The sequence below is a fragment of the Pagrus major genome, chromosome 22 (assembly GCF_040436345.1).
Source record: "Pagrus major chromosome 22, Pma_NU_1.0".
In the NCBI taxonomy this organism is placed as follows: Eukaryota; Metazoa; Chordata; class Actinopteri; order Spariformes; family Sparidae; genus Pagrus; species Pagrus major.
Genome location: NC_133236.1, coordinates 29,424,213 through 29,438,030, shown reverse-complemented (window position 1 = coordinate 29,438,030; position 13,818 = coordinate 29,424,213). Strand labels below are relative to the sequence as shown.

The 13,818-nt window shown below is 44.3% G+C and overlaps 1 protein-coding gene across 2 annotated transcripts in view; it reads right to left on the bottom strand.

The window, feature by feature from the left end:
* Nucleotides 1-13,818, bottom strand: part of disp1 (dispatched homolog 1 (Drosophila)) — a 75,383-nt gene that overhangs the window by 30,695 nt on the left and 30,870 nt on the right. The window contains exon 1 of one of the 2 annotated variants that reach the window (XM_073493157.1): nucleotides 346-587. The exons of the other annotated variant lie outside the window; for it this stretch is intronic. The gene's annotated coding sequence lies outside the window, so the exon portion shown is untranslated. Of the gene's footprint in view, nucleotides 1-345; nucleotides 588-13,818 lie in introns of those variants that run through there. 2 annotated transcript variants of the gene reach the window in all.

Below are 13,818 nucleotides of genomic sequence, written 5' to 3'. Positions count from 1 at the left end.
GGTCTGAACAGCAGTGATGAGCGGAGGTAAGTGTTGTTAATCTATTCAGAAAATATAGTCTGGAGTCTCGAGATGATACAAATCACTGTTGCATCACCGCTGACACAAACAACAGTGGAGTCGAGGCTACATGACAGACCTCTCCGGCCCAGACGCTGAACAACGCGTGGACCCGAACCGCTCCAAACTCTCCAGTCTTCACTTTCTTTTTTACTTCTGGACACAATCTGAACGCACACTGCGAGAATAACTCAGCGAGGCGGCTTCCTCGTGTCAGAAAAGGTCACCAGAGTAAATGTACCGGACGGAAACAGTCCGGAGAGCTGCGCGTTCAAACGCTCCTACCGTGTTTTGTCTCGTGTCTCCCGGTGCTGTGCGCTCGGTACCGCCGGTCGGATCGGCAACACGCGGCGCGTCGTGAAGGAAAAAAAAACAAAACAATGATCCTCCGGTTTGAATGAAAAGATCTGCGGGGTAACACGAACAACACGACCCGGGGAGGCAACAACAGGTCTCAGGGACGAGCGGGCTGCTTCTCCTGGGAGCGCGTCCTGCCACAATGACGAACAGCCACACACACAAGCCCCGGCTGCCCCGGTCTGCTCTCCGGAGGGACGGAGCGGAGGAGGCAGGAGGCGGTGGGCTGGGACTGCGCCATTACGCACTGATAGGACGGTCACACTGCCGGCGTTAACCCGCTCACTGCCGCACCGACGGCACGCGTCACGCCACCACTCACGCGCATTACAACCACTTTATAAGAAGAGAAACATCAAATATGGTGAAAAAAGATGGAGAGAAATACAGACATGTCGCACGAATAAGAATTAAATGCAACAATATATGAAGCTGTAGACATTTACTGACAAATACAGGGTCACACTCTTTTCCAGGACCTTTCCAGGACCTTTCCAGGACTTTTCCAGTGACAATCTGGCTGGTAGACAGACAGGAAACTAATATTTTTCTTAGTTAATTAATTTATAACCCCCAATGCCCTTTTCTCCTATGAATTACAGTGTATTACCCACAGCTGCATGAACACCAGTAACCAAGGGTGGCTGGCAGGGCCGTAGCCAGGACTTTAGACTCGGCTGTCTTCCGCGAGTCTTCACTGGAGACTTCTGCCGACCGAGCCGGCTAATTTCCGGATTGGCGCCCAGCTAACTTGAATGGAGATAAAATAATCTAGACTTTGCAAATTTTATCAGACCGAAAGACTCAAATTCTGAGTCATTTCTCGGGGTTGTGACGCTCAAAAAAGTGTATCCACCGTTCTACAGACGCTTCTTTCACAATGTCAGCTTATAGGAAGAGGTCCCAGAGCATCACGTGACGATGTCATTACACGGTTTGGCCACTACGAAAACTGGCTTCAAAGCCTGGCGCTCTTCCTTGGGAGTTGTGCTACTGCTGTAGCGCCGTTATTTTTGATCACACTACCTTGCTCGGCATTCAAGACACGGTGTTAAAAAGGGATGCTCAAATAATGTGTTTTTTTGAAAATGTAAGTATGTAAACCTGTTCTACAAGGACCCCCAAATAAAAGTATGAGCCTGAAAATAAGCATTATATGACCTCTTTAAAAAAAAAGAAAAGGGAGCAAGAAATAAGGACGTGTTGGACAAATTAGAGTTAAACACAACAATATATGAAGATATAAAGATTTACTGACAAAAACTCACTTTTCCAAAACAGTTTCAGAACTTCATTTTATGTAGAAGCGAATGTATGCGGACTTCATGAAACAAACCAATGGAGACGGTTCAATTCAGCTTCAAAACACATTCCTGACGCACCAAACGTCACCGTTTAATTGATTCATTTCACCTGCGCTGTTGCTAAAGTCAACTATACAAGAATAGGCTAGAATACAGATATGCTGCTGGCAGAGCTTACAGAGGAAAAAAAATATTTTTGCATAATATCCTTGAAAAAGCAGTGTTCTGGACGAGACAGCTAACCGTCACGCCCACAGTGTCAGGCTAAGCTAGTCTCAAGATAACATTACTTTATGAGGCAGGTATCGACCACTGGAACATAAAGACTGAACAGTATTTAAAGCTGAGGTAAACGTTATAATGTAAAATAAATGTTATAAAATAAATGAACAGAGGAGGCTTTCAACAACTCATCATACAGAGTTAGTAAACGGCCTCTAATCATGTGAAATTGGACATAATTCTTTAATGAGGCCGCACCCTCTCTGAACTCATCAGTTTATTTTAATAACAGATTACTGTTCAGATGTGTCGGCTGCTCTCCTTCCTCTCTGCACCTCCCCACCCAAAGCAACAAAAGCCCTGCGTAACTGTGGGTTTAGTCAAACCTCAGAGAGAGCGCTGCTGTCCAAGTCAATACAGCCTCAGCTTAGTGTTTTCATTTTAGAATAACTGGTGACATTTTATGAACGATCACACAGTTAAAGACTGAGAGGAATTTGTTTAACCTGCTGACACGTTTCAACCAAACAGAGCCACATAAATAAAAGTGTTAAAGGATTATGAATTAAATCATTCATGTAACAGAGACTACAAAGCCAGGAAACATGCACGATACAATGCCTGATTTTACTGAGTGCCAAACACACAGATTGTCAGCTCATACTGGGCACAATGCAGAAATCCCATTAAAATCAAACGCACCACGTCATCTTTATTTTTTTATTTCTTCAGTGGACTCTGACTTGCTAAAAAGAAGAACCCAATCGTTCCAGACTAGAAATTCTTGTGGATGCACAAACAACTGATTCTTCTCAGCAGGGGAGGAGGTTTATCACAGGGAATGCTGGGAAGGCAGAGGGCCATACCTGGCTTTAATTTCAGCTGTCCACCAGGATTAGGACACAGTTCATATAGCAAGCTGTAATCATCTGCAGTAGTGAGACACTCTTTCGCAGCTGGCCCCGAGGCCGGCCGAAGCCTGGGCCATTTAGTGCTTTGTAGTTGTCTCTAATAATAATAACCTGGGACTAATAAGTTGTGTGGAGGTCACTGCGTTGTGCTGCGTTTCTCTCTGGTCATACAAATAACAATGTGTTCAGTTCTCATTCTGTCTGTTAGATTGTTACTTGTGATGTGCTTCTCCACGCAATTTAGAGACATTTATTGCCGTTTAAAAACACATTCTGATTTTCGTGAAGTAGCCTTGTTTTCAGACCGCTGCCTCACAGAAATATCTCACTGCTGTTGTTTTCAGGATCCTAAAATCCTCCATAACATGCTGCTGAGGCTCAGGGCCAGCTCCCTGCGGGTGCAGCAGCGAGGGAGCTGCCTGTGAGTTATAACACAGCCCATCGGCGGCCCACTGATGGTGGTCATGCGGCCGGTCAGCTTAGGACAAAGATGCCTTCCTCCGAAATAACAACACAAAAGGCTTTTCAGCACTAACACCAGTATCCAGCTTGTTACCTCCACCAAGATCAACATTCGGTTGATATGTGGTGTTAAAACGCAATAGAGAAGCTGAGTTTGGGTTCAGCTAGCCAGAGCCGAGGTCTGCCCGCATGGAGCTGAAAAGGGAACCACATCAAAGGTTGCACTGTACCAGGAAGGAGGGAGGCCCCGGTGAAAGCCCAACGGCCCCTAGGATGATTGCACACAACTCATCAAAGTGACAGGTTTAGCGGACAACAAAAAAAACGGAGGGAGGACAACTAAATAAGGGAGAGAGGGATAGATGTTTCGAAACCGTTGAAGGGCTTTTGCATGGCATGTCAAAAATAATGTTTAATGCGCCTTGGAACTTCCTGTAAAATCATTTTTCCGAGGCTAATTCCAAATTTTGGGGTTAGAATAACTCTCAGTCCCTTTCATTGTGGATTTCTCAACTGGAGCAAATGTGGCACACAGGAAAGACACGCAGCCCAAACTGAAAATTGTTGTTTTCTCAACATAGAGAGAGAGACGGGCATAAAACCTCAAACAGCTGCAAAAAAAAAAAAAAAAAAAAGAAGGAGAAAACAGGGGAGGGCAAAAAAAACTCTCCACAAAAGGCTCAGTCCTGTAAGTTTAAACATGATCCGACTCGTTGTGTGATTTGAAAGCACATTAACAGTGATCTAATGGCAGAGCGTGCAGATGCTGGATCGTAATGTGTTTCGACATAAATGCAGGAAGGCAGCAGGTAATCCTAGAAGCCCTCAGAGCATTGCAGCTACCCCTGCATGTGATAATGTCTGGCTAACGAGAAAGAGGAGGAGAGAGGGGGGACCGTGAAAGAAAAAGGGAGCACTGAAAGAGTGCGTTAAAAAGGTGAAATGAAGATTTCTCAAGTGGAAAGAAGGAACAAACACAGAGAAAAGAAAAAGGCGATAATGTAACTGATTGAATGAACTAGAAACATGGGGGGGGGGCAAACAGGCGCTCTCTGCTCTCACTGCTCGCTGGCTTCTGTAGGTCTGAGATGCGGAAACCAGGGAAACTCTATCCCTTCGACACCTTGGCGGTGAAGACGGACATCTCCCACCCGATTAGCAATGAGCCCCCTGACGTCTGCCCAGAAGGACCCGAGGGGGCCGAGGAATGGCTGAAACCCAAAAGAGAGCTAATGTCTGAGTTACCCTACAATCAAATGTAGGAACAGGAGGCCCTGTGTGTGTTATACTGTATTTATAATATTTACTTTCAGCTCTCTACTGTAAATCTGATGAAGAACTATAAATATTAATGTAATGTAATGTAAAATGCATGATGAACGTTTGATTTAGCACTCACGAGGAGCCATGTGTCACGCACATGTGCACGTTTTACTGGTCGATGGTCTATTCCACTAACTTTTCTAATGTACACTTTCTTTGTTATGTTTCCAAGTAGAGCAGCCGCTCTGAGCCCAGCTGTACCTTTGAGTGTGTGTGTATACAGACATGGTCCAAAGCAGTCTCTAACTATGCTGCCAACCCCACCATCATCCCTCCACCTACTGATATGAAAGTCAGGCTATAAACATGTAATGTAAATGTGATATGAACGCAATATGGTGTGTATAACACGTACAAATGTGTACATATCAGTGGTTTGCAGAAATGCTGACCTTTGGAACGGAGAGTCCAAAATGGAGGAAGCTACCAGAGCTAATTAGCTGTGTATCACCCTCCACTTTTATTTAACCCTCCATATGAGAGGAATGACTTTTAGACTTTATGAAGCAGACAGGAGTCTAACATCCATAAGTTCTTTGACTGTTTACGTTTCTGAAAATGGGGCACTGAAATCCCATCTCAGGGCCCAGTCACACCAGTGAGCTGCCAAGTGAAACTGAAATTCACTTGTGCACCTCATGACATATGTGGTCTTTGAAGCACGGTGATGTAGTGACTCCTGGCAATTGACAGCAATTCCCTCCAGTAACAGATTACTTTTAGGAAAACTTGAATTGCAGAACTAACGCGTTACTTTACTCGTTACAACAACAACAACAATGTAATCCGAGTACTCTAACAGATTACTTTGTAAGAACGCTGTTGCAGAGACACATCTGTATCCAGATGTCTGTTTCTTATTATTTCCTTGCATTCACACCACAAAGATAAAAGAAAATGACACACAAGTATGAAGGAAAAACATAAAGAAGAGAAAGCGCTTGGCTCAGAGGAGACTGGCAGAGCGCTTTAGCTGCACGTCTAGTCAACATTCTTCTCCGAGGTGTTGACTGCCAGCTCAAAGGTGTGAATGACATCACATGTCCGTGTCTGAATCACAATGTCTGGCAGGTGCAAAACCCCACGACGAGGACACTTGTTGATTTGTTGATAATGAAAATATTTTAATGTGCCAAATAAATCAAAGCGGAGCCGAAAGGCTGTCCCTTACATCACCTGGCCTGTTTAATGCTGTAAGAAAGTATCATTATCACTGCTAACCCAAAAGCTAACTGAACACTGAATCTATCCAGCAGGGACAAACAAACGACTGCATAAGTGATCAAAGATAAGATCTCCTACACAGTTCATGTTTCCATCATAAGTAGCTGTGTAAGTCGGTACTCAAGTGTTTTTTACGTATTATTACTACAGAGGTAAGAAAGAAGGTTCCAACATGAGGGTCAGGACCTCTCCAAGGGGATCATGAGACAATTAAAGGAATAGATGTTAGAGAGCTAGCAGGCTGTACTTTGAGCTAAACGCTAATGTCAGCATGCTCGCAATGACAACGACAACATGCCCACGTTCTTTAACTCAGTCGGGACTGTCATTAAGTTTTTAATCAAAAACCAGAGTAGTGGACAAATTAAAGTCCTGAACTGATGATGGCGCTAGATGAAAGGTTAATGATCACCACAGTTATACAGTTCATCTTGAGGGAAACATGAATGTTTCACAGAACTCCATCCAGTAGTTTGGACCACACATCATCTGGCCGCCATAAATGTTTGTATCAAATTTGATGGCCCATCCATCTCTAGAGCCGCGAGCAGCATGTCAATTTATCACCCTGCCAGCCCCCCAGTACAAAGTCTGCATCGTGCCTGATTGAGCCCACGCCTGAGAGCAGGTCATTATCCGGACAATTTGCAGCTAGCGTGTAGGCGTGCTGATGTTGAGTTTACCTACTTCGTGTTCTTCTCTGCCTGCCGGTACGTTGCTTTCTACTCTTTCATTGATATTGCGGATACATCCAAACACCATTATGGATGAGTCCTCCTCCTCTTCCTCCTCCTCGCCACCCTTTGCCTAAACCAAACAGGATATTTCCAGTAGGTGAGAACACGTCTGACATGGACAGTCTCCTGTTGTGTGCTACACAACTGCGTGAAAGGGAAACTCCGGACAATTTCCAAAGAATTGGGTCCGGACGTTGAGTTCATATGTGAAAACGTCTGCAGACTGTGTCTGGAAAATGTTCTCCTTCAGCTGAAGATAAAAAAGTGGATCAGCACCGCTCACAGAGATACTTGATTTTTAAGATGAAATGTATTTTTTTTGCCATTAGCCTCAGACCAAATGTACCATCCAGTTTTTAAATTGGATGCAGGATCGATACTGGCCAGCTGCAATTATTTGGCAGAAGAACAAGAGAATGTTTGAAAATGGGAAAAAAGAGGCCTGTTGTTTTACTGCTGTTGCTTTATCACATTAAACATGCACACTTTTGGCGCAAAACTAGACCCAGCCTTCTAATTACGGCTGTTTTTCCTGAGGATTTCACATGGTGTCAGGGGCTTTGGAGCAGCCTTTGTCGTTGGTCAACACAGATGACCCTGTCTTTCTTGGCCCTCCACTCCACAGCTCCCTCTTCCCTTCACTCAAGTGCCTGAGCAACTTCCTCGTCTGGGAAAAGACACAGTTGAATCAAAACTCTCCTTTCTGTTGTCCTTCAGAGGGAGAAGGATGGTGGGGGAGCTGAGAGGGAGCAGAAGAAGAGTCTGTAGAGCGGAGTGAGAAAAGAGATCTTAATTTGTTTGAACAGAGTCCTGGTTTGATCTCGGACACAAACAGGGCAACAGGGAAGTTATGCAGAGCGGAAGGAGGGAGAGTCAGAGGGAGGGGAGGGCGAGAGGCAGATGGACAGACATGCAAAGAAGACAGAGACGGACAATTCACAGGACTGTTTAGGAGGAATTTGGTGGACAGATGTTTGTGTGTGTGAATTAATGGAAGAGAGTTCCTCTTTGAGGGGACCAGAGTTAACGTTTGCTCATAAGGAGAGCAGCCTTTGACGAACTGCCCAAACATACACAGAGCCAGAAGCCTTTTTACACTCAGCACTTCTCCAGCCCCGACTCAACAAACAATGTGTGTGTGTCCCGACCTCTGGGAAGGAAGTTAAGTCAAGTCAACTTCATCTAAAGCCCAATATCACAAATCACAGATATGCTGAAAGAGAACACCGACTTTATCTTTAGACCCTCAATTCAGACCAACCAAACCCCCACATTCACAGAAATAATGAGAATTTTGTGCTATTGTGTCCTTTGGTTTATGGCAACACATAACACATACGTTATCCTTGTCCCAAAAAAAAAAATCACATTGATGATATCAATATGAACTTACTGGCTGTGTGTTCACACATGACTGTTAAGTTATTACTCAGAGAAGGAAAATGATTTTTGACTGATGTTTCACTCCAGAATTGATCCATTATTTGTCAGGACCGATGTCTCGAGCCCAAATATGTTTTAATACTTACAATCACAGAAAAAAAGGTGAGGTAAAAATATAAAACATACAGCATTTAAATAGCCTGCATGTTGTCTGGTTAAAGAGCCCTTGACTTTGTTTCGTCTCCCCCACCGTCATCTTCACACAGGTGAACACGGAGACACAAAGGAAACATAAGAAAACATATTCTTGATTTGATTTAAAATTAAATTTCAAGAGCTCAAACAAAGGCCTGGATACTGGGGCAAAGAGTACAGAGCAAAAATGGGTCTGAAGGAAAACTGTGATAAAACTTGAAGGATCGCATCTGTGTGTCAAATTTCTCTGGAGGCCTCTGAGGGTGGGGGACGAGATAGCCTCGGGGAGGAAAAAGGAAAAAAATGATGACATTTTATTGTGTGGTTGAAAATGTTGGGGGAGGTGTGAGATCACATCCTGCTGTCATAAACTTTTAGACATACTGAGATAGAAATGGAGACGTGAGGAAGGACAGAACGAAGGTTGAGGGGAACGAGCTGTGAGAAAGAAGGATGGAAAGGGCACTCGGGTGAGGGGGACGGATGAGGGAGGGAGTGTCGGAGAGGAAGACGGGGAGAAGAGACAACACTCTCCCTTTCTTTCTCCAAATAAAACTCCAGACATACGAGAAATATTGAAGCTGAAGCGTCGCTGATGTGTCGCCACATTCAGCAGCTGGAGTGCAGACAGGGCCGGTCCACAGATCGTCCGTGACTTCCAGCCACTTCAAAGCTTTTTGTCCATCTCAATCATCATCATCTGAGCTTCGAGGATCTCCATGTTGCCGATCTTATCGCAGACAGATGAGCTTAATATGCGAGCTAAACTTTACTCCACAGGACGTTCATCACACGTTTTCCGCTGTTTTGTGGGCTGTTGGTATTTTGTTCAGCCCAGCTGTAACCACTGCAAATGACTAAAAGACCTCAGGTGTCTTTTTACTGTTTACACGTCCAACTCAAACTGTCGATTCCCAAACAGTACCGCATAATCTGCTTTGGTTTGCTCTACACGATATTGTTTCTACTGTCGGTACCAAAAGAATTTCTGTAACGATGTCGGGTCCACTTTTAGCTTCAGAGTCTGTTCTGTAACGTCACAATTTTATCCTTTTAGTGATTATCGTATGATTTTTGAGATATGGCCAAAAATGTTTCCACCAAATTTGAAGAAACTCCCTCACTGAGTTTCTGAAGGTACAGTGTTCATGAGATTGGGTGGAGGGACAACCAAAACGTCTCCGTCCACGGCTGTCGCGTCTCTCTTTCACTTTGCTCCCCAAAAACTGCACATGCTAGCCAGAACAAGATCTTTATCACAGGAAAGCGGAGGCGCTCTTACTGGTTGTCCACAGCTGCTCTTAGAATCAACAAAAACAGAAAGTTTCTTGTAGCTGCTTTAATAAAACTTCATATGAAACATATTCTTCTAATATATGAATTGCCCTTAATTTCAGGCGAGGTGGGGCACTTCCACCATAAAACAATATGAATTTGCAATTAAGTTAAATGACCAGCTGAATGTTCCCTACTTACTGAAGATTAAATAAGATAAATGAATCCCAATATTTTTACCGAATTGAAACTGGATAAACAAATGATCAGAACTCAAGCCTACAACCACCCATCAAAGTTGAACCATCAGTTTCCAGTCACACCCTATTCTGTTCAGATGAAGTTGGCCGGTAACATTGTTGAGTTGTGCAATGTCCCTTCTGGACGACGAGTTTCCTGCCCTGTTGGGTTTGGCACGCTGTGTCCTACATGGCAATTTGTTGTTCTACGCAGAGGATGCTTGAGTTTTCATGGCCATGTCCCTCTCACAGAGGACTGGGCAGGACGCTGTGCTGTGAGAACATAGCCCTTGGCACATCACCACAGTCGCTGAAACAAAGATGTTGATGCCAAGGCACATGGAGTGACTTCATCCTGTGTCATCTCACTGAAGTACAAGTGGGCTCTTGGAGGGCCCTCTGAGGGTTTGGGGGGGGGGTAAAGAGGAGATCAATTAGACTCACTAAAAAGGCTTTCTGGCTCCAGATAGCTGCTCTAAATGCATGTTAGATGCATAATTTATACATCATCTAGATACATTCTACAGGTTTTGTCATTTCTTCCCTGGATGCTGTTGTTACACTGTTCATGCAGTGGGCACAGATAGTAAAGTAGAGAAGGGATAAGGCCAAAAAACAAGTAAGTGACAGGACTCGAACGCTATTTCATGTACAGGTGTGGGCTGTTCCTTTGTCATTTCTTCATCTCCTAAGCAGGTAAAGGTCTGACATGTCTCTGCAGTTCTCAGCTGCAAAAAACAAAAATCATCATTAGCCACTCCCAATGTTGGAACATTGGGAGTGGCTAAATCAACAGTTTGGTAGATTCTGAGAAAAAACACACTTGTGAGCTCAGCAACACAAAAAAGCCTCCGCAAATTCAGTCACAACACGTTTCATTTCCTATAACTTCACAATAAAAGCCCCCTGTTATTTAGTAATTTAAAAGCTTTTATTATGAAGCAGCATCACAGGAAACGTTGTGTTTTCAGCAGCAGTAACTAAACACGACTCCTGAACCAGCTGAACGTGAACACGATGAAACAGTAAAACACAGCAGATGTTTGAAAGAACAAACAGGACGAGAGAAACTAAAGAGATTCAGTCAGAAGCTGCAGAAGTACTGAGAGCTGAACACACTGACTTTCAAAAACCTTTTTCTCTCTGGTTTCCTGCACAGACGTGAGTTCAGTAACGATTTTAGGGGGAGACGGGTGCTTGTTACGGGTTGGTCACAGTAGTGAGTCGTCACCGCGGCCGGCTTGGAGGCGGGGTGGCCGCAGTTTGGCCTTACTCCGGAGCAGGTCTATGGCCAGCCCGGCTCGGTGCAGCTCGGCACAGTAAAACTGCATCCATGCTTTTCTCCATCTCCATCAGATCAATGGCAAATTGCATTGTGATTATACCGGGAATGCCACAGTAATAGAAGCGAAATCACCGCGGCTGAAGACGGCATATTGGAAATGTCCAGTAGCATCTGTCTACATAAATGCCATTGATGACAACTGATGACTTATGAAGGATTGTCTCATTTCATCAGGAGAGATTCCCCTTGTTACTGTCCTGAGGGGCAAGGAGGCACTCGAAAATGAGGGATGGGGTAAAAATTGGAAATCGGATTGAACCAAGTCTACCATGTTCAGAGAGCACAGATCTTCACAGACCTCACAAGAGCAAATCATTGATAAGATTAAGCAAAAAACCAGCCCAGCCCAGTTCTGGACTAGCATTGTTCAGACAGATTAGATCAGCTTGTACCCGAATGAAGGTTTGGAAAGATGCATGATCCAAAGCATAGCGCATCATCTGTAAAACAGGGTGGAGGCAGCGTGATGGGATGGGCATGCAGGGCCTCCAACGGCACTGGGTCAGTATTTATTCAGGATTCAGCCAAATACAGCCAAGACCAGAGAGGCTGTGATGGCACTTCACCACACAGATGAACAATGACTCAAAACATACTGTGAAAACAAACCAGGAGCTTTTTTGAGGGCAAAGACGTGCAATAGCCAAGTCAATCACCTGATCTTAAGCCAATCGAGCATATATTTCACTTGCTGAAGAGAAACTACAGACAGAAAGACCCACGAACAAACAACAGCTGAAGAAAGCTGCAGTAAAGAGCAATGAGCTCCAGGTTTCAGGCATTATCATTCATTTCATTATCTGTAAAAGATTCTCCACTAAATATCAAAAATGAACATTTTAATGATGATTATGTTCATTTGTCCAGCTGTGACTGTGTATAGTACAACTCTGCACTTCAATCACACTGAAAATCCAAACGGATTGTTTCGTTTCAAATCCACTGTGGTGCCATACAGACCCGAAAGTATGAAAATTGTGTCACTGTCCAAATATTTCCGGACCTAACTGTATACAAGTAACTTAGAGTGTATATTAATGTGTGTGTGTGTGTGTGTGTGTGTGTTGTCTCTGGGTCTGGGGGCTGTTAGAGCCGAGCTCAGGGCACTTGGAGCCTGTCCCGCTCCCTGCGGAGAGGTGTGCGCCAGCAAGACGGGAACCAGGGCCTCTGCAGCTGCTCTCCTCTCCAGACACACACACACTCACACACACACACACACACACACACACACACACACACACACACACACACACACACACGACAGTCTAACACAATGTTCATTTCACATCTCTCTCATAACCTTGCCTCTTCATCTCTCCCTCTGTCTCACCCTCCCTTTCTCTTCATCTTTCATAATCAGAGTTAAGAGAGACTCGTCATACTGCCTGACAAACAAGTCAAGAAAAAAATAAAAGTAATACTGGAGATATATATATACATACATACATACATACATATAAAAAATACTGGATTTTTAATTCAGATAAGTAATGCGCAAAAATTACGAAGACCAAACTCACTCATAAATGTTCAAGATGATAGTCTTGTTAAAAGACGACTGAATGTTTTCACAGGTAGGTCAGAGACCAGCCGGTCTGTCTGAGCAGCAGCTGAAAGATGTCTTCATGGTTCTGGCTCATGATAATCAACGCACAATATGAATGATGTAAATAGACACGGTGGAATCTCGTCTCATTATTGAAATACACTGCAGGGACTGATTACAATTTAGCCTGCAAGGTGTGTAGGGTCCAGCCGCAGATCAAAGTAAAGCAAGGAAAAGAAGAAAAGAAGAAAAGGGGAAAATGACAAAACAACTTTAAAACAAAAAAAGGAATGTTGAGAATTCATCTCGACTTTCAGGGTTGGGACTGTGAACTGTCTCTCAGTCGGGTAATTTATCTGAATTAATTTATCTTCTACGTCTGGGTCTCTGACTGTGTGTGTGTGTGTGTGTGTGTGTGTGTGTGTGTGTGTGTGTGTGTGTCGGGTCAGGTGTTGAGTGTCAAAGCGAGTACCAGCACAGCGTAATAGAGACGTGGTGGGAAAGCAGCAGGTCTGACACCAGTGGACTTCATGATAAATGTGCTCTTTGACAAATGGACCCTAGAAATAATCTCATGTAAGTCCTCGTGTCTGTCTCACAAACACACACACACACACACACATTGTGGTTCGATACTGTAGACTGAGAGCAGTAAGAAAGAAGAGACGGACTATATGAAAGAAAAAGAGAGTGGCAGCAGTTTTCTCATTCCTAAACCTTACTTCATGAAATTTCTCTGCTCATCTTCAAAAAAAAAACAAACTGCAGTGAAACAATATCGGAGCCCCTTTCTCCTCCTGACAGCTCGTCCACTTCACGCAGCATCTGACTCCTCCGCCGCCACCGAGCCTCGACAACCAAAAACAAACCGCACATCAAACAGAAAACTGATACAGTACCACGAGGGAAGAAAGGGCCGACAGGTGCCTGTGTGTGCACAGGTGTGTGTGACACAGTGTACGTGTGTGAGGCTGTGTGCAAACGTGCGGGCATGTACGGGTCTGTCGGTGCGATATCCCTCAGCCCTGTCCGTCCGTGCCATCACTCGCACAGGAGACATTAACTGTGGACACATGAGGGTATGTTTGTCCTCGGCAGGCATGTACATGAATACCTTATTGGACCAAAGGTCTTTTTGCCATTTTTCTTCTCTTTCTTCTGTGAGAAAACAAGCTGTTATTATTATGAGTCAAATGGTGGGTAGAGCATTTTGGCACAGGGAAGCAGGGTGCCAG